The sequence below is a fragment of the Neovison vison genome, chromosome 8 (assembly GCF_020171115.1).
Source record: "Neovison vison isolate M4711 chromosome 8, ASM_NN_V1, whole genome shotgun sequence".
In the NCBI taxonomy this organism is placed as follows: Eukaryota; Metazoa; Chordata; class Mammalia; order Carnivora; family Mustelidae; genus Neogale; species Neogale vison.
In genome coordinates, this window is record NC_058098.1 from 75247216 (window position 1) to 75273323 (window position 26108).

Consider the following 26108-nt stretch of genomic DNA (forward strand, 5'->3'; position numbering starts at 1 on the left):
GAATACTATGCAGCCATCAAAAGAAACGAAATCTTGCCATTTTCAACAACGTGGATGGAACTAGAGCGTATCATTCTTAGCGAAATAAGTCAAGCGGAGAAGGACAACTATCATATGATCTCCCTGATATGAGGAAGTGTTGATGCAACATGGGGGCTTAAGGGGGTAGGAGAAGGATAAATGAAACAAGAAAGGATTGGGAGGGAGACAAACCGTAAGTGACTCTTAATCTCACAAAACAAACTGAGGGTTGCTGGGGGGAGGGGGGTTGGGAAAGGGGGGTGGGCTTATGGACATTGGGGAGGGTATGTGCTTTGGTGAGTGCTGTGAAGTGTGTAAACCTGATGATTCACAGACCTGTACCCCTGGGGATAAAAATATATTATACATTTATAAAAAATAAAAAATTTAAAAAATCTTTAAAAAAATAAAATAAACAAAAGGTTCAAAAAAAACCCATTTCTAACAAATGATACCAATTTCAAATTTTTTTGCATATCTGCTTGTTTATATTTTCACCAAACATTGAAAATAAAAATGTCCATTTTATCAAGTTTTTATATTAATAAAGATTTCCCACATAGCTAATCCTTACTGTATACAAGTAGGCTTTTATTATTCTTTTTTTTAAGGTTTTTATTTATTTATTTGAGTGGGAAAGAAAGAGAGAGAACATGAGGGGAGGGGAGAGGCAGAGGGAGAAGCAGACTCCCCACTGAGCAGAGAGTCAGGCTCAGGACCCTGAGATCATGACCTGAGCCAAATGCAGATGCTTAACTGACTGAACCACCCAGGTGCCCCAGGCCTTTATTATTCTATTGTTGGAACTATATAGAAACAAATCTCTTCAGTTGATCATTTAAGGTTCAATGGCATTATTTCAAGAAAAATAAAACACATGCTATTCACATGGTTCTTGCTTATATCATGTAAGTAACTCTATTATAAGTAGTTTCCAAATCTGTAGAAAGTTGTTGAAATATACATTGTATCTCAACCTCTTTGTCATTGTTTCAGAGTATCTCCATTTAAAAGTGATGAAAAAAATTTTTAAAAATAAAATAAATAAAGGGATGATTGCCAGAGGGGAAGAGGATGAGGGAATGAGTAAAATGGGTAAAAGGGAGTAAGAGATACAGGATTCTAGGAAGTTATAGAATGAATGAGACATGGGAATAAAAGGTATAGCATAGGGAATATAGTCAATGGTATCATAATAGTGTTGTATGGTGACAGATGGTAGCTACATTTGTGGTGTGCATAGCATAACATACAGACTTATTGAATCAGTATAATGTATGCCTGAAACTAATGTAACATTGTGTGTCAACTATACTCAATAAATTTACATACACACAGACATACATACATGAATCTGAAATAAAGTGAAATAAAATAATGAAGTTGTAAGTGGTAAAACTGTAGGAATAGAAAACAGAATAAAGGTGTTATCTGTAATTGGATTACATTTTTGCCTTCACTCATCAAAATGTTTTATAATTTAAATTAAAATTGGCAAGCATTTAAGTACCATGCTAAAGTGCTTACTTTTCACTTAAATATATATAAATTAGTATGTGCAATCCAGTTAGCTAGTTTGATCATCAGGCACATATTCTGCATTTTAAAATGAAGTAAAATCTGTCACTACATATTTAGAATATGTTTTAGCTAGTTTGCTTTTGGATAGCAGCCTGCCCCAAATTTATCTATTTATAGATATTTATGCCTTAAGATATTTATGTGTATGCCTTAATAGATATATCTATCTATTATAAATTTACCTATTCCAATTTGTACAGTATATTCTTTCTTCAATGTATTTGAATGCCTTTTCTGTGATTCATTTAACTTCATACAATGTAGATTTATTCCTGCGTTCTCTTTTTAATTTGACTACTCCTGTCCTGTATCATATTTCATTTTTTAAGATACTATAGCATTATAATTAGTCCAAATATATGTAAGAAAGCCACTCTGTTTTTACTTTTTCATTATTGTCTTGACTGTTTACTTTCCCATATAAATTTTCAGTTAGTTTGTGAAATTGCGCATTATAGGTCTTCCCATTTATGAGCATGTTTAGACAATTTGTAGTTTGTTATTTTTACCTGAATACATTATCTCCATAAAAGTCTTAACATATATTTTTAAGATCTAAGCTTAGATAATTTTAAATGCTTTTTCTATTATGAAAAAACTGTAGGTTTGCAATTATTATTTTTCTAGTTTTTTAAATTTTCAGATGTATAGAAAATCCATTTTTTTATATTTTATTTATTTGTTTTTGAGAGAGAGAGAGACAACAAGCATAAGCAGTGGGATAGGAGGGGCAGAACAAGAAGCAGACCCCCCACTGAGCAGGGAGTCTGACATGGGGCTAGATCCCAGGACCCCTGATCATGACCTGAGCTGAAGGCAGATGCTTAACCAACTAAGCCACCCAGATTCCCTGGAACTCTATTATTTTTTAATGTAAATCTTGCATCTTATTAAATCTAATCATTTGTCTTTATGTTCTTTTGAGATTTTATATAGACAATCATAATTTATACTAAACTTGGTACATTATCTCTGATAATGATTTTGGTCTTATTGCTCTGATCAGAATTTGATTGGAATAAAAAATATAAGTGGAACAGTAGACATGTATGTTCTGACTTTTAAGATAAGTGCTTAATATTTCACTAATACTATCTATATCACAGGTTAAAAACACATTGATTATTATAAGAAAAAATCTTAATTTTTTCCTAAGTTTTAACATGATGGACACTACACCGTATCCAGTGTTTTTCTGCACTATTAAGATGATTATAGGTTTTTCTTTTTTCTTAAGGCATTGAACTATATTAATAGGTAGATTCACTTTAAATATATTCGGAAGCCTACGTATACTTAATACCTTACTTGACTTTACTATTATTTTGTTTATAGATTTTGCAAATATTTGCACTAGAGAACATGACCTCTGATTTCTCTCTTTCTTTTTCTATTCTTTCTAATCTTTCCATTACACTTATAAAAAGCCCCTTAAGGTGCTATATAGGAAGTTTTGTTTTTTTTTTATTTCCAATTTTTTGAAACAATTTGCATAAGTAAAAGATTAGTGTTCCTTGAATTTTGGTCAAACTTGACTGAAGATTCTCAGGACTTGTTTAGTTTATTTTGTGTAAATGTTTTTCCTAGTTTTATTTCCTAGTTTGATTTTCCTAGTTTGATTATAAGTCTACTTCAGCTTAATGTCTTCTTGAAAAAAATTTGGGCAATTTTTTTTTCTTTTAAATTATCTATTTCATCTAGTTTTCAAATATATTTGTATACATTTATTTAGAATATTCTCCTATGACATTCTGATCTCTACTGTATACAGTGTATATTTCCTCTGCTTTTGGTGTGTGGGGGGGCTGTTTTATTTAAATGCCTGTTTTTCTTAATCAATCACAAATCATTTTCTTTTATGAGTCTGCAGGTTTTGGTTGATCCTCACTGGGTTTTATTGTTTCTCAAGTCATTAATTTTTACTTTTAAACTTTATTTCTGTATATTTTTAGAATGTGCCATGGCATTTGCTTTCTGGTTTTGTTTTTGCTGGAATATATATTTCATTAATGTTAACTTATCGTCTTTTCCACTGTATGCTTCTAAGGTTGGAAATCACCTAAATATTTCTTAGTAAAATCTAAAAGGTCTATATGAAATGTTTTTGCTGCCTTTCACTACTAAATATTTTATAAATTCCATTACAATTTCATCTTTGACACATCAATTATTTAGTAGTCTTTTCTCAGTTTTCCCTTGTTGTGATGGATGCTTATCTAAGAGGTATTCTTTTATGAAGTGAATTATAATCACCTTTTTCTTGCTGTGAACATACGATTTGTGCATTCCATATAAGAAACATCCCATGTTCACCACATAGCAGTATGATACATTCTACTTTTCCCCATTATTATTCAGATAAAATAGCTCTACCTGGAACTACAAACTTCAATTAGGAAATAGTGGAAAAGTAGGGCACATGGGTGGCTCAGTCGATTGAGCATCTTGGTTATGTCTCAGGTTACAATTTTGGAGTCCTTGGATTGAGCCCCAGGCTGGGCTCCATGCTCAACGGGAAGTCTTCTAAGTGTTCTCTCTCTCTCTGCCCCTCCCCCACCCCACTCACGTCTCTTTCTTAAATAAATAAATAAATAGATAGGTAGATAAATAAATCTTTAAAAAAATGAAATAAAGGAAAGGTACTTATGATGTGCTAAGTGTTCCTCAACAATATGACAGAATCATCAAACTCACAGGGAATATTTTTGCAACCATTTGCCAATGGATCTTTTTCAGATATTTCATTTCTTTAATTCAGAGGTTTTGCACAGACCGTAAATTCAAGTAGTAAACATATATAGGACCTCAGTAACCACATTTATTTACTTAAACATTTTCTCAGGTGTAAAAGGAGGATAATAATAATACCTACTTTCATTGATTTATTGTGTGCATTGAATAAATATTTCAAAGAATTTTTAACAGTGTCTGGCACATAGTAAGCAATAAATCTTATTTAAATAAAGAGCATATTGTTAGGTATAAAATATTTAGCACTTTTTCTACAAAAAGCTTGTGTTAGGGACGCCTGGGTGGCTCAGTTGATTAAGCGGCTGCCTTCGGCTCAGGTCATGATCCCAGCGTCCTGGGATCGAGTCCCACATCGGGCTCCTTGCTCAGCAGGGAGCCTGCTTCTCCCTCTGCCTCTAGCCTGCCACTCTGTCTGCCTGTGCTTGCACTCTGTATCTCTCTCTCTCTCTAACAAATAAATAAAATCTTTAAAAAAACAAAACAAAAAGCTTGTGTTAAAGCCAACTCAAGTATTTTCTTTTATAAAAAAGTAAACTAAGTAAAATAACAAAATGATTTTTCAATTTAAAATAGATTTTCATAGAAAAATAGATGTTTTGCTCTTATTTCTGTAAGCCAGGGCTCAAACTAATTTCTGAACCCCAGGAAACACATAACTGCCATGAAAACTGAGACAAACATAAGAAAAGAGCTGCATAAAATAAAATGTGTTCTTTGAACTATTGCTTATAGTCAATCATGAGCCTTTTTCTTGAAGGTTTCCAGGTCTTACCTATGTATCATAAGCCACAGAAATGAAACTGGGAATTTACTCAAGAAAGAAAATATTCTTTCCATAGATCGGTCCAATCTCAAACTGTGTCCCGAGAGTTCTGGAACCAAGTCTTCTTCACTCTCTGTGAACTCTTGTTCATTCCATTGGATATAGTAAGATCTGTCTGATAAAAGAACATTTGAATCCAAAATGGATGAAGGTGGAACCAAACTCAGACCTGTGGAGAAACAAATCAGAATTTGACAATCTTCAAGGGTACAAGAATACTGACAGATAACTGAAATGAGGAAAGCCAAATGGTTTTCAAGTACATCTTGTGTTTCTGAACTCCCAAACATATATGCAAATATTCTTTTTTAATGGAAATATTCTAATAAAACTTTGAAAAATCCTAGCAATAAACAAAATCCAAAAACACAGCTCTGAGGCAGTTAATTAATTCTGATGGCTGAGTAATATTCCATTGTATATATAAACCACATCTTTATCCATCTGTCTATTGAAGGACATCTTGCCTCCTTCCAGTTTGTCTCTTGTGGACATTGCTCCTATGAACATTGGGTTGCATGTGCCCTTCTTTTCACTACATCTGTATCTTTGGGGTAAATACCTAGTAGTACAGTTGCTAGGTTGTAGGCTAACTCTCTTTTTAGTGTCTTGAGAAACTTCCACATTGTTTTCCAGAGTGGCTGTTACCAGTTTGCATTCTCACCAACAGTGTAAAAGATTTCCCCATTCTCCACATCCTCACCAACACTTGTTGTTTCCTGTCTTGTTAATTTTTGTCATCCTAACTGGTATAAAGTGGTGTCTCATTGTGGTTTTGATTTGTATTTCACTGATGGCTAGTGATGTTGAACATTGTATATCTAATTCTGATGCTTACGACGTGTGTGGCACGGGACCTATCATTAGATCTGTCTGGGTGCAATTTCCTTATCTGTAAAATAAGCAGTTGAATCTAAATAATCACTGTGATTTATCAGTGATCCAAATTTCTGATTCCATGAAAACAATTAGTTTTATCTTTAAAATAGTCTATCCAATCTTGGTCCCATTGTACATTTCAGTTAGGTTTTTCAGCATTCTATTGAAATACAGCTTTTTCTTCTTAAAAATACCATCTGGTTCTTTTTTGTGTATTTTATTTAAAGAGTGAAAGTAAAGTTTCAGTAGATTTTAAACAACATGATTTCAAGACTCAGGTCATGCTATTCAAAAAGTAAGTTTAGCTAGGTGTATGTGATTAGAATTTCAGTCTTAAGTGTATGTGGCTTAAACTTGCACAGGTGAGCACCATTTATCCTTGTAACTGAAAACCAAAATAACAGTCACTTAAATAAGATTTAAGTATTTTTTAAGATTTATTTATTTTAGAGAGAGAGAGAATGTGTGGGGAGGGACAGAGGAAGAGGGAGAGGGGAAGCAGAGTCCCCACTGAGCAGTCTCTATCCTGTGATCCTGAGGTCCTGACTCAAGGTGAAACCAAGAATCAGATGCTTAACTGACAGAGTTTCTCAGGTGCCTCAAGATTAAACCCACCAGGTATATCCAGGTGCAGATGGGAAGAAGGTTATAGGACTGAGGGCAAAGTGAATATATTATCAATGGAGTCTATCTTATTTTAGACTTGACTGGAAGTCATCCATATGGTCTTCCTTTATATCTTATCAGTCTGAATTCTGCCACTTGGACACACTAATTAAAATGCAGGCTGGGAAAATATATTTTAGTTTCATTTTTATTAATAAGGTTAGAAAAGGAGAGTAGATATCCATAAGCAAACATTTCCTACATCATCTATTTCATTTACTTCAGATTCCCCCAAATAATAATGTGCCTGTGATGGTTTATTTCACGTTTTAATTTGGCTAGTTAATCAAATATTGTGTAGGTGTTGTTTTGAAGGTATTTTGTAGATATGACTAAGTCCACAATGTTTGACTTTAAGTAAGGGAAATTATCCTAGGTAATGAGAATAGATGTGATTTAGGCAATTGAAAGACCTTAAGAGAACAGCTGAAGCTTTCCTCAAGGGAAATTCTTGCCTGTGGTTGCCACTTCAGCTTGTTCTGTAGATGCTAAAACCAGTGTAGGGGGAGGGGTTGTCTATAAATGAGAACATGAGGGAATTTTGGGGTGATGGAAATTTTCTGTATCCTGACTGTGGTGGTGGACACAGGACTCTGAATTTCCCAAAACCCACAAAACTATATACCAAAAGTTTGAATTTTATAGTACATAAATTTAAAAAAGGAAGTAAGGATGTGGGGAAAATTTAAAAAAATGAAATACAAACTGTAACAAATGATTAATACAACCACATTGAAGAGGTGGGAAGAAAAGAACTAACTTAAGTAAATTTGGGAAAAAATAATTTTGCTTGCATGTTATAAGACATAAGATAACAGAACTATATACAGTTACTGTACTCTAATTAGCATTTTTTTACTCATAGCTATACAGATAAAGAGAACAATGGTTCTCAGTGTCAGAGAAGGAAATTACGGATAAAGTGGAAAAGTAGGATGATATGGTGTTTGCTTTAAATTGAGATATTAATAAGAACACATTTTCAAAATATATATATAGAGAGAGAGAGTTACAGAAATAAATATAGATGTGTCTGTGCATGGGTTAGCGTGTATACATATAATTCTTAGCTCTATCTGCTCAGCAAGACTAAAAGCAGGAACACCGCTTCTCACACCACTTTAGTTACACTGGCCATCTTTCAGTCTCTTGAAAGAGCCTCTCTTTCCCCCATTTAGGAATCCTTGAACATACCATTCTTTCTACAGGAATGTTCTCCCCTCCTGTCTTAACATGTACTAAATGTTCACTCTTTAAACTTAATTCACTTACACAGGGAAACCTTTCTTACCTCCTTTAAAAAAACAAAACAAAGCGATTTTATTTGAGAGAGAGAGAAAAAAAAAAAAAACATGAGAAGGGGGAGGGCCAGAGGGAGAAGCAGGCTCCCTGCTCCGCAAGGAGCCTGATGAAGCACTCAATCCCAGGACTCCAGGATCATGACCTGAGCCAAAGGGAGTCGCTTAACCAACTGAGCCACACAGGCGCCCTCCTAACCTCCTTAATAAAACCAAATATTTGTATAATATGCTTTCTAAATACCAATTTAAAAAATTGTAAGTTTATAATTCCTTTCCTAAGAATTTGAATAACTTCCATTTTCTTTGGTAATCTATGAGATCTATGAATATTAGGATCATGCCAATTTTTTTTTCAGCCACTGGTACAGTGCATGACAACATAAATCATCAATTCATATGAATTCAATGATGTCATTGAGCAAGTACACATTTCTCTTTCCATGGCACCCTCCTCATGTGCATTGTCCATTCACAATATAAGTATAAGAGAAAGTAGGATTAGGTGAAGTTGTCAGCTGCCAATCTAATTTTCCACTATTCTGAATAGTATTGAAGCAATTCATTTCAAAGGCATGAAACTACTTAGTTTACCAATTCTGCCTTTAGCTAACAGGGCACTTCCTGGTACCTTGTGTAGACAGGGAAATAGATTCCATGTCATTGGCAATTCTACTTTATGCAAATCTTCTGTCCATTATCATTCCCTCCCATAGAGGTGGAAACATAGCAGGCAGTTAGAGATTCATGGACCAGTTTTTAGATTTGAAATATAAGTTTTGGCTTTGACACCATAATTAGCCAACTATAGGACCTTGGCAGGTTATACCACTTCTCTGGGGTTTCCTAGGCTCATTTGTTAGAAGAGGTTGTTGGTTTATCCAGTCTCACAGATCTTCTTCACTACAATATTCTATGCCAGATGCTAATGAACTGTAAGAAATTGTTAGTAAGTTATTGTTCCTCAAAACATTGTAATTAGAGCGCTATATCATTGGCTGTAAAACACTTGGGGCTTTATAAAGAATAAGTATTCCAGTAATGCAAAGTAGTTCTGTGGTTATAAAAATTTTATTATCGTTATAAAAATGAAAGTGTTGGTTTATAGAGAATTGATATAAATCCTAATGTTAAAACAAAAATGAATCTTGAAATAAAATTATTTCAGTGATATAAAAATTTATTAGTTGTTTACTTATTATTCTACCAAAAATATCTCTCATTTTGACCATGGGTACAACATTATTCCATAATCACAAAGACAGGGTCTACCATATACCGGGTACTGTGAGAGAAACTGGGAATTCAAAAATGAATGAGAAAAAATTCACTATAGAAAATAAACTCAGAGCTAACTCAGAGCTAACCCATAAGCTAATAAACATAAAATACATTGTATATGCTGATTCAGGTAAGCATAGAGTCTTGTGAAAGCATGAAAGACAGAAAATAGCACAACCTCAGGAAAAATTGGTGAAGTTCAAAAAAGTCTTCTTGCAAGAGGTGATAACAAGTTGAATTCTGAATAACAAGCAAGATTCTGATCCATACTTTTTTCTGTTTTCCAGATCTCCGTGTTTACTCCCATTCATCTTGGGGGAAATTGCATATGTATGGGAGACTTCCCTATTCGGTTAATAAAAATTACTATGAAAAGAACTCTGGAGTGCAGTTTATGTGCTCACTGAAGTCACAGATAATGGGGAGAGAAGTATAGAATGTAAAATAAAGGAAAGTAGAACATGTCAGAAATGAAAGAGAGCTAGATCAATAATTTCCAGGTTATATATACAGGCATGTACTAAGGGATTTCTTTGATTACTGGAGATGCCTTAAGCCATATTGGGTAAGACAAGAAAAGGATTCCCAGTATAAGCAAAGTGGGAATAATAGAAAGGGGAATGTGTGTGCATTCCCTTTGCCCCTCCCACAGTGAGATGATGCCATATTACACGGCATAAATTCCTATGAATTAATGACCCAGATTTTTTATATAATGGTGTGAAATGTCTCAATAATTCATTAGTTTGTGTGTCAGGGGGAAGACTATAAATTGGGTACAAAAGAAGGTTTTATTTTCTATGGCATCTGAAAATACCTGGTATTATCTTCATGGAGAAAAGAGAAGAACTGGTATCAGAAGTTAAATCATATTTCTATGGAACCTTATTTTATTGGCTTTTGACTCTGGCTATAAGAAATGCATACTTTTTGGAAGTAATTACTCAGATTTAACTATTCATGATTTGGTTGGAAATAATTTACTTACATTTGTTTTTTATTATTTCCTTTAGTTAATAATTTAATCCCCCATGTAAAAACTGGTATGAAAAATATGAAAATAACTCGGAAAGTAAAGAAAAAATTGTGATAATAATAATAAAATGGTGTCCATGCGTTCCAGCACCTACCCCCTACCCCCCATTTCCTGTGCTTGGAGAAGGGATTGTTAATTAGTCATTACTTACTGAACATTGATAGAGTCTCTAAATACTCTTCAACATAACAGTTTATCACCAGTTGATAATAACTGGTACAAAAGATCAAATTAATTTGTTATTTTTGGCCAACTTGGATCTAAGTGGCATTTACTAGAGAGGAAAATTTTCCCTTGCATTATGATTTTCCCCAAGGACTCCAGCTTAATTACCATAAAACAAATACTTCAAGGTGCCTTTAATAGTTCTGATACTAGACTTAGCCCTAACTTTTACAGAACACTCAAGAAATATACATCTAGTTAGAGAGAGACAATAACCCCCATGGAGTAATTAGAAAGAACTAAGTGGTACAACATGTGGTAAGATTACTAAGTTTATATTTAGAAGGAATGATCATTAGGCTAAATTGATCAAGAAGGACATCAGGAAAACAGAGGTAGGTTCGAGAAGGCCTTCAAATCTGAGAAATTTGTGAACATGTTAAAACAAAGCCATATTCCAAAATTGAGGAGCAACTCCGAGAAATGCATTCACTAAGGAGGTAGCAAAAACTGGTCTTCAGAAGCTTTCCAAGATTGCTTATGCAAAGTTAATATTCCAGTCACACTTGCAGAACCATAATGGAATGAGACTGAAAAACTGAGTTAGAGATATAAATCAGAAGATCCATATCTTTCAGGAAGAGTTTCTCATCAAGGCTGTACTGAATGTTTTAAAAAATGTCAAATTTCTATTTTCATGAAAAGATATTAGCATCATGCATTGTCCAAAAAGTATGGTTAGGAGAATTTCAAGATCAAATTTATCAAAAAAATTGCATATTATTAAAGGAATTTATGCTGTGACTTCTTAATATGGAATATGTTAAGCTTAGTTTCTATTTTATTTAGAGAACAGAAAAAAAAATAGTTCCAATAGCAAAAATGTCTGGAACTTATTGGTGAGAAACCCTAAGAGGCAGGTGGAGAATCGAAGGAAAGAGGGAAAAAAAATTACTATGTGCCTGGCATCTTGTCTGACACTTTAAATGTATAATCTTGCTTAAATTATATTTTATAGTAAGTGAAATTAAAATTTCACAATGTTCTTAGTTATATAAATCTACTCTTATTTTTTTAGACTCTGGGTGAGGTATTTATAATTTCAAATGTAGCATCTCACAAAGTGTTGAACAAGATGTGACTCATGGGCAGAGCACCAGCTCAGCCACTAACTAAGAATAATTACTATCTTGGTTGCCAATGCCAGCATATAGGTAGTACTTAGCAGAGAGAAGCTCTAGAGGGAAGTCATAAAAGTCATAAACAGGCAGCCTAATTAGGAAAGAGTTAAAGTTTGCTGATAATAGGATCAGTTAAAGATTAGATAACATACTTGATAAGTAGTAGTTTTGGGTATTAGCCATTCCTAATGTGGCACACTAGCTTTGCCATATACCAGTTGTATTCATTGGATGAACTAATTAACCTTTCTGAATCTTAGTGTTCTTATTCATAAAATTCATAAAATAAAAACAATTATCAGCAACCTCAGAGAGTTAGGATGATAATTAAAGGAGATAAGTGTTATGAAACTATTACTATAGTTTTCAACATGTAAGTGGCTCTCACATTTATTATTCCTCTTTCTTCACATAGTTTAATAGATGTTAAAGTGGTATAACAGGAATACCATTATTTTTTAACATTGGACACCTGAATTCTTGTCCCTGATCAATCACTGATTTGCTGTGTATCTAGTTTCATATTGCGTTAAGATAGGAATACTAGTGTCCCCTTCTATATCTCAATAAGTCATCATGGGGATTAAAATTTTAAAATATCTAGTGAAAAAGTGCTTTGGAAGTATAAAAACCTATACACATATACAGAAATATAACAAAGTAATATTTGACTTTATAATGTCCACTTTATGATTTTGCCAGAAACAAGATTGTACTCTTTCTGTTCCTTAATCCTCAGGAGCACTTCCATACTTATATGGTTGGAATAGTTCATTCAATTTTGTGGCTAAGACAAACCTTGCAAATAAAAGAAATTATTAGTTTTAAAACCATTTCAATTTCTTCTTTTTTAACATTGTAATTTATTATAATTTATTAACAGTAGAGACCAAAGACCATGTCCCCCAAATAGATCACCAAGTTATAATCCCATCTGGTAATCACTTATCATCCAGCAGAGCCAGTACTAATTTGACACATTAGCTGCCCTATATCCCCTCTTGCATCTGTGGTACACATAAGTAGTTGAACATGGTACTCTTTTCTAGTGCGAATGCAGTATCAGAAGACATTCAGGATGCTTATTGGCAGCAACTATCCAACCACTGTAATTTACACAGAAATTTTCACTTTATTTTTAGACCATGGCTGAAACCACTAGGGGGCTTGATGGAATCTTAAGCAAGGAGCTTTAGGAGAGGAGATATCAAAAGAAAAATATTAAGAAATCGACCAACACTTTGCCCACCCCTTTCCTTGATCAGTATTACTGAGCCAACTACATACCCTATATCACTACCCTTGGGAATAGAGTTCAGGGAGAAGTATCTGATTATCACTGTGAAAGCAGTTTCGCCTAAATGATGTTGTTCCTGGATAGGAGACAAATAAATTATACTTGTGTCATTACAAATAAAACTGACAATGAAATATTGTAAAAGTCCCACATCATTAGTCTTCCAACTTTTCAAACAAGATATCTCAGAAATGTCCTTGTCATTGCAGTTCGCCTTAAAAATACTTTTATAGGATACTAACTGTTTCTGCACTTTACCCCTCCAAGCTCCTTACTGGTGACCAGGGGGTACAGAAAGCTTCATGTGCCTTGAAATAGTCTTTTAAATAGCCAGCATTTTGGTGAAAAGGGGAAATACAGGACACACATAACTTAATGCCTCTATTAAAATGCAAACACCTCCAGGAAAAATTATATCAAATATAATCATCCATATACAACTATGAATGGAAAAATATAATCAGGTTTTGCCAGGAATATGGGAGAAACAGAAGAATTGGATCCAGACAGAGAGCAGTGGTAGAGACTCAGGGATTATAACATGAAAAAGTAATAAGGCATGATATTAGTGATAAATGGGCAAAGAAAAAATAGATGTTTTTTCTGTGTCTAGGATTGCCCTAATTTATTATATCTCAAAGGCCATTTTATCAAACTGATAGGATAGTTATTTTAAAATTAATAATTAGATTACAAATTTTAATCAAGGCCAAAGAAATTGCATAAGCGCTATTTTCATCTGCCACAGACTGGGTTTTATATAACATTTAGGAAAAAGGGATGCCAAGTGCACTCTAGTATTATTCTTTCTTCTGCAATTAACAAGCTAATGTTAAATACATGTTTCTAGTATGAATCTCTATCATTAAAGTCATCAGTTAGCAATACTAATATCCTAGATTTTATTTTGCTGCAAAACTAATGAAATTTGTCAATATTAAAATTAGAAACACTTCCCCGACAGTCAAAGTGCCCAGGGAAAAGGTCAGAAAGTCCGTTTGTGTGTATGTGGGTAACTCATATATTTTGCCACATACACAGTTAAGGGATCACTCCTTTCTGATGCATCTTTCATTTCTAGGAGTTGCAGAGCAAGGGAAGGGCCTGGTTTTTATTCATAAGTGCAAGAAGATAACCAGGTAGAGAAATATTCAATGAAAAAACAATTCAGTCAATGTTCTAAGAAATTACTAGACACAGGGAGCACCACATAGCTTATCAGAAGAATATTTCTTGCAAAGTCTCAAACAGCAAGACAATTTACATTCTCAGTTTTGGAATGAGAGAACAGTACAGTAAAATTATTAACAGGAAAAATAAACCGAGGGTTTTTAATTTTTCTAATACTTTACTCAGGGGGAACAACAAGGCTAGAACTGAAAGTATAACTTAAAGTTGCTTTAGTACACATTTTAGATAATCCTATTTTTAAAAATTTATTTATTTACCTGAGAGACAGAGATAGAGTATGTGCAAGCAAGGAAGGGAAGGACAGAAGAGGGAGAGAAAGAATCCTCAAGCAAACTCCCTGCTGAGCTCAGAGCCCCACACAGGGCTCCACATAGGGATCAATGAGGGGCTCCCTGGCAACTTGATGGGGGGGTTGATTTGGGGCTCCATGGGGGGGGTCCCAAGACCCTGATACAGTGACCTGAGCCAAAATGAAAAGTTAGTCCCTTAACCAACTGAGCCACCCAGGTGCCCCACCTTGTTCTAGCTAACAAGATAAAATCTTTATCATAGATTTTCCCACAGGAATTGCATAGTTGATGTGTGTCACACCTAGTTCTAGAACACTAATTAATGAAATTACAGTTTTGAATTTATCCTATAAGCCCATCTTTTCACACATTAATTTGGATAATTAAATTCTAAATATTTAGAAAATGGTGAATACATTTTTATTTTGTGTATGGTAACATACTGCCCCATCTTCTTTCAGCATTGAGAACTGAGGAGAAAAAGTGAAAACCATATAGGTTATAATTATATCCTAAAATGATAATCTTAGCTTGATGCCATATTCTCCTTGATCATAAGAAAATATTTTGCTGCAGAATCTGTATAGTGACAGAAATGTCGGTCATACTTCCTAGCATCTGCTTCCCTATAGAAACATGCAGAAATGCAAGGCTTGCTTAGCAATAGAAAATATATTAATGTAATTCATTATATTGGCAGATTGATATGAAAAACTGATGATCAAAATAAATGCAGAAAAAAGTGTATAAAATTTAACATCCTGGTTAACAACAATTTTTTTCTTTTTTGGTCATTTACTATATGTCACTCTTCTAAGCACTGAGATACACCAATGGGCCAAGTAGAAAATTGAAAATTACTAACCTCTAGGAACTTACATTCTTGATAAAAATGAAAATTAAAAATAGAACTCTTAGGAACCTTTGAAGAAGAGAGAATTCTTTAAACTACCTAAAAGCGATTTATGGAAAATCTACTGAAATTATAATAATTAAATATAAATGCTGGGAGCATTTTCTTCAAATTCAGGAAAAAGATGATTAACACCTACTAACACTATTCTGTTCTGTACCACACATGATGCACAAGCCAGTTCAATAAGGCAAGAATAAGAAAAAAAGCTATAAAAAATAGAAAAAGAATAAAAGCTATCATTATTTACTGATGATATCATATGTGTAGAAAAATGCAGAAGAAACTATAGGTAAATAGCTAAAACTAAGTTTGATGGGTACAAAAGTAATATATGAAATTCAGTTACTTATCGTATCAACAACAAACATTTAGAAAATGAAATTTCAAACATACAATTTAAAATTACAGCAGAAAGTCAAAGTAACTAGAAATAAATCTAACTAAATATGTTCAAAATATTATAGACTATTGTAATTTTTATTAAAATATGTAAGAGTTCTACATTGATGAAGATATTATTTTTAATTAATCAAAGGCTTAACACTCTAAATGTTTTAGTTCATCCTAAATTAACCTATAGATTCAATGCTATTCCAGTAGGAATCTCAACATGCTTTTTGATGAGTAGGTGAGAGGATTTCACAAGATGATTCTAAATTTATATGGGAGAGAAAAAGCCAGAACAACCAAACATCCCTAAAGAATCAGAACTATATGGGATATTTGCCTGACTTCATGCTAATTATTATTATAAGCTATGGTTATTAATTTTATTACTGAAATAAAAGTAGAAAAATAGACCAGTGAATTAGAGGTCCAAGTAAAAGATCCACATATATATGGACAGTCATATTTGATACATGCTGCTGTTGATACATGGGGAAGAATAGACATGGGCAGTTGATTATCTATCTATTGATCAATCTATCTACACATATCATATACATATATGTGATATATATATTGCATTGATTATGAAGCATGAAGTAGAACATTTATATAATGATCAATTTGACTAATTTAAAATAAAGAACTTTGTAAAATTAAATAAAAGAAGGAACTTAGGATCATGACAGATAACAAATGAAATCAAGGAAAAGAAAGTAAGGATGAAAAGAAAGCAATGAGTGGGGACTATAGTTGCAACATATGTTATTGACCATTAATTAATACCCAAAAATGTGAAGAATTCTGATGAATCTGTAAGTAAAAACAAGAAAATGGACAAAAGAAATAAGAGTACCACATGTTCTCAAGAATGCTAAGTACCTGAAGCCCCTGCCTATGAAAAAGGCAAATAAATGGAAATGAAAATCACTAGTAACTCACCTCCACTGAAAACATTACCACAAATGTTTTAGAGTCAAATGATTTCATGGTCCTTTATTCAAAAAATATTATATATAATTTGCATATATGTGTATGTTTATATATATATAGTGAGTTAGTATCATACTTCCATGTTGCTTTTAAACACTTTTTAGAACTTCTGTGATTGGGGCACATGCGTGTTCAGTGAGTTAAGCATCTCCCTTTGGCTCAGGTCATGATCTCATGGTCCTGGGATCAAGCCCCTAGTGGGGCTCCTTTCACAGCAGGGAGTCTGCTTCCCCCCTTTCCTCTCCCCATTCCCCCCAATTCATGCTCATTCCTTCTCCCTTCCTTTCAAATAAATAAATAACATCTTTAAAAAATAAACAAAATAAATTTCTCTGATAATTGTCCATCTTTAAATATATTGCATTTTGCATTATAGTTGTTAACATTTGTACATTGCTACATCATAAGGATTTACCATAACTTTTTTTATTTAACTAATTTTCTGTTGTTGGAAACATCCTGTCGTTGCTTTCATTTTACATCTGTAGCTTGCGTTTTATCCACTGACATCTCTGCTAGCTTAGCCTACTCCATGTGCAGCTGTAAAGGCTCATGCCAGTTCTGAGGCTGTATTAACACATAACATCAAATATAACTCAGTGGTGACTCATATGACAATAATAAAGGTCATAGAAGATTGGGTACCAGAAAGGTTAAAAATCACTGGCACAACAACAGTCCTCACTGCAAACACAATTTATTTGGGAAGAAATTCCTGATGGAATGAATATATATTGTTTTATTCCTGAGAAGATGATGATAGATGCTTATGACTAGTATGATGTTTATAGACATCATTCATAGTTTTACCTATCACTTCCTTTGGCACATGGACTATCCATGTGCCCCCCCAAAAAAGCAAGAGCATGACAAATAGTCCAGGGAAATAGAATGTAGTTTCAACTTTTTTGAATAAGCAATACCCCATGTACTTTATCTTGACATGTGTGAGAGAGAAGAGAGACAATTTTGTTTTATGGAAAAATTGTCAGACTTCCTGGAGAAGTAATAGATGCTATTGACTATGGAAAGGAAAGTTTACACTGGTTTGATCAGGGAATGGTGTGAGTATAGACAACTCTTGACCAGTTTAATACATTTGCCTAAGTAGAATTGAGTCTCTTGCTGAACAAAACAGATGACTTTTGGGGACAGAAACATGGGACATTTAAGTAAAGAGGTCAACATTTGAAATTCTTGTCATTTTAATGATTGCAGTTACTTCTCTTATTTAATCCTCTAAAGTTTAGTTATCATAGTATGATCCTTAGCAGAGGTCTGAAATCCTATTTTTTTTTCCAAAATACTCAGAGCAGGATGTGTTACAGAGTTTCAGAATCCTTCAGATTTTAGAAAGGAAATACAGTGCATATACTGTGTATTACATAAATTTTCCAGTAGCATCTATGACAGCACTCCTTAATTAAACCTCATAATATTGCCCCAGTGAAACATATAAAGAGCTACACTAACAAGGAAAAAAAAGGACAACAAAGAATTCCACATCCTTCATTTCATGTTTGCCGTCAAATAAATTTGCTGAATAATTGTGGAGAATTTTTTGGTTTATGGAAATTTTTTGGTTGGAATTATAAATAAGGCAGTGTAAATCATTGTGCCATGACATACCACATAACACAGCATGCCTCAAGGAGTGTAAGATAATTCACATATGCTGAACAATAATTATTAGATTCAATAGTTGTACAAATCTCAAACACTCCCAGTCGACTGAAAATATTTAGTTATGATTTGGAACTTATAATTATTCTACATATTGTACAGAACACATTTCAAAATGTCAGATATATTTGCCTGCCTGCTATTAAATTGAAAGTGCCAATGCTTTTAATTCAAGGATAATAAATCTTTAAATGTATAAAGAAAATTTTTATTTCTGGCTTTACAAAAATAAAGAAAACATGGGGAAAAATTATGATGTGTATTTCCACTTGTTTTCTATGCTCAATTTCTAGTAAGTCAGAAAATACTCACAGGTACAAAACAGCATAGTAGGAAACTAATATACAGAAAAGTATGTTCTGTATAATTGAGTTCAACATCCTCAGGTGGAACTCTAGAATAGTTAGTGTCCTGCATCCTACTCCAGGTGCTATCTCTCTTTTGGATTAGACACTTAGAACTGTTACAAAAGAGACCCAAATAATGTATAAAGTTGAGCTTTCCTAGGATGCCATTTGATACCATAAAATATAGGGCATCACTTTCAGCTTCAATTCTTATAAGTCTTATTATTGAAAATTTCTTAGAAGGCTACCACTAAAACAATAATAAAATAATGATAATAGTTGCTTAAAATTACTGGTCATTTCCTGCATTGAACATTATTCTTCATTCTTAACATGACATAAAATTTAATGTCTATATGCAGAAAACTATTATTATCTAAAAATTATAGAAAGAGCCTTACCTAGAAAAGTGACAACCTTTACCCAAGGTCATACAGATAAAAAGGAATAAATCTATTTTGGAAAAAGATTCTGCATGATCACAGAACCTGTGGTCTCAAACACTAGATTATTTGTCTCCTTACTACTTAACCTTGGGTGTTCTTTAGTCAATACAGACTATGACCAAGGCACATACAGAATTGCTCTAATTGCCCATTTAACTTCAATTACTAGCTTATCATGGCATTTTACATGTGTTTATAACAAAGCGAAGGGAAAATTCGAAATTGTCCTGTAATCTCTTTGAGTTCTATTTAAACCAACAAAAAGAATAAACTTAAAAAGAGGTAACTATTAGAGGTGTTCAGAATTAATATTAAATCAGGTTAATAAACTTTCATTTCTAAAGTAATAAAACAGTAGCAGGGTGAGGGTGCTGGCTATTCACGGAGTAAATTGGACCTTCCAAAGTATTAAGGTAATAAAAAAAAAAAAAGATGGTGAAGTAAGTAGTCTTGAAAAATAAAAAGCAAATTATCTCTTTCAAGATAGAGGTAACCTAAAACAAGACAACATGAAGAAAGAGTAGAAACTGTGGGACTCCAAAATGTGTGTTCTTCTTCTGTTAACTAATCCATGTAATACTTTAACAGGAAAGTAAACATGAGTCTCTCCAATTTGTAGTTAAGAAGACTGTGAGATTCTGTGGAATTAAGTCAATTGTTCAAACCTCCAGCTTAAGTCTGCTGAAAGGCCAGAATCTCTAGGCAAATACCACAAGCTCAAGCAATGACTAAAATCATCCTTTGTGGGAATAGATAATATGGATTGGGTTTTCTCAGGGATTGAAATAAGTAACACAATTTTGCACACACACAAAACCTAATTTCACAGTCTCTCAGTGGGTGCTACCAATGGACCTCAATACATTTTAAAAATAATTTGTGTCACTGACTTCTCACTGTTTTTTTTAAAGGTATTTAGTGGAAATGAGTAAAATTTCTTTAATAGCAAACTGCTGATTAGTGGCAAAACTGAGGCCACAGTTTCTCCTACTTCCTGCCCAGAACTCCTCCCATTTGTTTGTATTTGGAGCGTTTTCTCTAGTTCTTGTCAATTCAGTCACCATATCTTCATCTTGCAAATTCTCTTCACAGACAGGAGTGAATCCATTATTAGAGAAAACACAGAGTAATGTAACATTTTACTTCTGCACAAATATTCTAACTTAACTATAAAATATTTCCCTAAAATGTAAGTGCAGCTTTCACTGTCTTGATATGTATTGTTAATTTTTTTTTTTAATTTTGTATTTTATTTGAAATAAACTCTATGCCACACATGGAGCTCGAACTTATGACCCTGAAATCAGGAGCTGCATGCTCTACTGACTGAGGCAGCTGGGTGCCCCTGTTTTGTTAATTAAAAGAAAGTTTCTAGTTATTTCTGGTTGCCATTAGAAAAACAAATCCAAATTCTCTCTCTCTCTCTGTGTGTGTGTGTGTGTGTGTATGTATAATGTTTCTGAAGATAGATAAAAGAAAACCCTATCAATACAGATCTTTGCCAATGACTTGGAAGTCCTTTAATGATATGAACGCCCTAGGATGGATGAGACTAAAACGATTTAGATTCCTAAGAAGTATGAAATGCCTGGCTCATTTGGTAGAGTGTGCAACTCTTTTTTTTTTTTTTTTTTAAGATTTTATTTATTTGATAGAGATCACAAGTAGGCAGAGAGGCAGGCAGAGAGAGGGGGGGGAAACAGGCTCCCTGCTGAGCAGAGAGCCCAATGGATACAGGGCTCCATTCCAGGACCCTGGGATCATGACCTGAGTTGAAGGCAGAGGGTTTAACCCACTGAGCCATCCAGGCGCCCCAGAGTGTGCAACTCTTAATATCAGGGGTTGTAAACTTGAGCCCCACATTGAATGTAGAGATTACTTAAGAATAAAAAAAAATTTTTTTAAAGTATGAAGTGCATTAATAAATAAATAATGTATAGTAACATAGAAAAGAAACTTTCAAGAGCTTAAAAGTCATGTCATTGATTAATAAGATTTATATTTACTGAGATTCCCCTATGTCCAAACATGGCACTTGATATAGAAAGGAGGTCACCAGCTTCCATCCCTGTTTCAGTGACACTTTCAATCCTGTAGAAATCTTTATCAAATGCCTACTATGTGCTAGCATCCATGGAAGATGCTTTGTATTTTATATACCAAAGAAAAACTAAAAGTAGAAACAGCCATGCTTTGATCACCAAGTATGTCAAAACCGGTGATTAAAGGAGTAAATAATAAGTGGTTGTTTTAAAAAAGTCATTGAGTGTCTACCATGCCCCATGCCAGTGTTTACATGTCCCCTTGTGATTGCAGCAGAGGAGTCCAAATGAACAGGAAGTGCCTGATAGAGGCAAGGATTGAGCAGCAGGGAGAGAGAGAGGGTTTGAAGAAAAGATGGGAATCTGTGGCTCTGCAGGCAAAAGTCCCCTAAGGTAAGCAGGAGTAAATTGTTATCTCAGGTCCGTGAAAGTCAGGTGGTATCCTGGATATAAGAATACAAGGGAGGAAAAAGGCAAGATTTTTTCCATGAAATATAAAAGGTTTTTAGGAGTTATCACAGATTATAAGTCCTGAAGTTACTAGTTTGGACTCTGAAATAAATTAGGTCCATTTCAAGACATGACTGAGCTATTCAGGAGCAGTGGAATATAGGAAGTTATATACCTCTATGAGCCTGACCTAATTTGGAATATTGGGATAACAATAGGGCTTACCTCGTTGGATTGTTATGAATATTAATGGAGGAAGCGCAAATAAATTGCAGAGTGATATTAAGCTGGTAGTAGAGATTTAATAAACATAAGTTATTAAGGAAATTTACATTAATAAATACTTGATCGCTTCTCGGCCTTTTGGCTAAGATCAAGTGTAGTATCTGTTCTTATCAGTTTAATAAATACTTGATAATGGTTACAAGTTTGGGTTGGATCTTCTCTGACAAGACTCTAGATCCACAGAATAAATCAACAAACAATGGAATTATTGACTTATTTTAAACAGTGACTTAGAATTATTCTCCTAGGGAACTGTCTACAATATAACTCATGATCCTATTTATTCTTACCGGTTGATTTAAAAAGTTACACTGCATAATGAAAGTAATAGTGGCCCTGAAAGCTGATATATCTGATTTGGATCCCTAATCTCTCACTAATTAATTGATTTGATTTTTTAGGTCTTCAGTTTCATCATTTGTAAAATGACAATTATAATAATCCCTCTTTTAAAGATGCATGGGTGACTCAGTAGGTTGGGCATTTGACTCTTGGTTTGTGTTTTGACTTTTGTCAAATTTCCTGATCTCATGGGTCATGGGATTGAGCCCTATGTCCAGCTGTATACTCAGTGGGGAGTCTGCCTGAAGATTTTCTCATTCTGCCCCTCCCTACACTTGTATGCTCTCTCTCATGCTCTCTCTCTCTCTCTCAAATAAATCTTTAAAAAAAAAGTCATTCCTACTTCATGGAGTTGTTGTGAGGATTATGCTGGATTAAATAAACTATTTTTTTAAACATTTAGAATAGTAAGTGTAATGTAAGTGGCTGTCAAGTAAATTATGCTGAGCACTATGCGTAAGTAGTTTTTACTCAATAGAAGAGCAAAAGCTAAGAGGATAGAGAGAGAAAAGCAGAGAGAATACAGACAGAGAGAGACAGAGAGAAAGAGAGAGAGGTAAAACTAAGAATCAAGAGAATTACAGTTCAGGAAATAGGATATTAAGTTTTTATCAATGCAATCAGTATCTTAAGATTCCTGTTCCTGTGTTTATTGGTTAAAAGGTAACACCAATAAAATTATCAAGTTTAGAGGTAATGTTATTTTCTTCTACTTTGCTAGGTAGACAAAATCTGCCTATGAAATTTTTTATTAGACTCAGGTCTTGAGAACAATACTCTAGACCATATGGCATACAACCACAGAATTGACTAGGTCTTCTGCAAGATAACATAGTATTCAAACAATAGGAGAATGACAAAATTTGGAGCTGCAAAAACAACTGCTTCCAATATAATTGTGTATCTGGCTTACATAGGTAAAAATACAATTTTTGGACTCTGCCTACCTTAAATTTTAGGGAAGTTTGTGATTTTCTTGAAATAATTTGGAAGTTCAGGTACTAAACATTGAAAAATGTTAGCATTTTCTTCCTCCTCACTTACCTTCATGACCTAATTTAAATTCAAAAATTACTGAGGCATGCAAGAGGAGCCATTATTTTGCATCTGGGACTAGAAAATGAAATAGTAGTATCCCTGTTGTATGAGAAAATAAAATAAATCCAAGTTGCTTTGCATTTATAAAGCAGCGGTGAGCTAAAAATCTCACAGCCAGATTCACATAGACACGTTTCTGCAAAAAAATTTAAACCACACATTTTGGTAAGAAGTCATTTTGGGAAATACGTTTATGTTTCCCAACTTTTTTTTCAACAAAGTCATTCTCTATCCCCTTCCCCCCTTGGTCTGATTCTTTTTATTTATATGACAAATTCTAACATGACCTACTGACTTTTCAATCCTCCCCTGATAGCAAGAGTTTGGACAATTTTATCATTTTAGACTTAAACCACATAATCCTTTACACATTAAACAAGGTACATATCAGTGGTTGTTTAAGAGGAAGAATGTAATTATTGCATTGGGATTTAGCAGAAATATTCTATTCAAATGCCTTTCAACATTGAACAAAATGTCACATTTGAAATACAAATAACTTGTAACCACATGATGTTGTGAAACAATTTTCTGGCCCAGATCTACCCTAGGTTTAATTCAGAAAACAGAAATACCTACTAATTCTGCTGCTTCAGTCTACATTTCCAGCAAATTAAAAAGAAAAGCGAAACAAGAAATAGTAGTGACCCGTGTTTACTGGGTGTAGGGTGATGAGGATGTTTGCACTCTCAAAGGCATTGCATTATCAGCTTTGCAACCCCTGCAGAACCTTGGAAGGTATCAGAGCATGCACTTGAAATACATTACTCTCTTCTCCGAGATCTTGCTAAAATGCTACCCATGCTGATCACTGCCATGTGGTATCCATAAATTAATGTAATCACTTCTCTATATAAACATGATACTGCTAAACCAACATAACAGGTCATGTCACATTTCATGGTTGGATTTAGTTGGGTTAGACAATTCTTGTTCTCTTATGCAGACTTATTTTTTATTAAAAACATACATATTTGAGATAACACATTGCACCAAATAATCTCATGGTCTGCAGCTAGGAAACAGAATAGAACTCACAAAGAAATCACATCCCGATACAAATTTCATTTATATAATATTGAAAACAGGACAGATAGAAAAATACATCGGAAGTTACAGGACACTGTGGTAAATCATATTCCAATATTGCTTTTTATTCTATATAGAGAGTTGGCTGGGCCTGAAAATTAAACTGACATAAAATGGATTAATAGGAGAAAACATACACATTTATACAAGTTAATGTGATGTGGGAACCCTCTTAGGGAATAAAGACCCAAAGAACTGGCCCTACATGCTGTATATTAAGTTTCACAAAGAGAGACAATGTAGCTAAGCTATACAGGGAACGAAAGAAGATAAGAATTATTTTAACAAGGTCTGCTTATACAGAATTCTCTTGGCTTTGATTCTCTATCAAAGAATGTTTCTTTTCTCCTAAAAAAGAGAGGGCATCTTTCACATGAGTGTTTCAATCTGTTTTTATAATGCTGTTTTTCAATGTCTTTAGCTCAAAATAATCCTATGCCAAAGTGGTATATTTGGGGGTGGTGCATTCTACTTTTCATATCCTAGGGGATTCTATAAAAATAAGGAAGGCAGGGCTGTGTTCCCAACAAATCTCTCCCAGAATCCTAATTAAAAAGATATTAATACTCTGACAAGATACACACAAAACTATATCATGTAAGTAGAGATACTGATTCACCTACATATTAACAATTTTCATCATTATCTTATATTAGGATTAGATCAGCATCTACAAGCTTTTGTTATTTATAAGATAACTGTAATAGATAACACACAGATCCAATTACTAAGTGAGCCATATATATAAAGAGAGAGACAGACAGACAGAGGCAGAGACAGAGACAGAGAGACATAGAGTGAGACAGACAGTAGAGAGACAGGAAGAGAGGGAGTCATATACATATATCTGGGTCAAGTAACATACATATGTGAGTCATCTATACATATAAATATTTTTTTTCTTTGATTTTTATTTATTTATTTCAGAGAGAGAGAGAGAGAGTATAAGCTGGAGAGACAGCCAGAGGGAGAGAGGGAGAAGCAGACTCCCCACTGAGCAGGGAACACGATGTGGGGCTTGATCCCAGGACCCTGAGATCACAACCTGAGCCAAAGGCAGACACCTAATCAACTGAGTCACCCAGGTGCCCCTATATATCATATATGTCTAAATCTATATCTATATCTAAATCTAAATCTGTATCTTCTCTATATCTATCTATATCCCCACCAATCCACACACAGAGAGAGACACAAATGTGTACATATACACATACATATAATACACACGTATATGTTCTTTGCTTCCTCTGTATTCTCACTGTTAATACACTGGATCTGGCTTTTGCTCTTTGGATCAACAGGCTTCTAGATGATAGTTGGACTCAAGACCTTGTCTAGTTAATCTGTCCTCTATATGTTTATTAAAGTTAGCTTCCTGGAGGGCAGTATTTATAAAGATATGTTCTTTAAGTTTTTTTAATCCGATTATAGTTGACACCTAACGTTACATTAGTGTTAGATGTACGGTATTGTGATTCAAATTCTTTACGCTTTATGCTGTGCTCACCACGAGTGTAGCTACCATCTGCCACCATTTGACGGTGTTACAGTATCATTGACTATATTC

General features: G+C 33.9%; 1 pseudogene; it reads left to right on the forward strand.

Moving 5' to 3' along the window:
* The first annotated feature begins 22071 nt into the window (after nt 1–22071).
* LOC122916556 lies at nt 22072–22272 on the forward strand (annotated as a pseudogene).
* Nucleotides 22273–26108: the final 3836 nt, after the last annotated feature.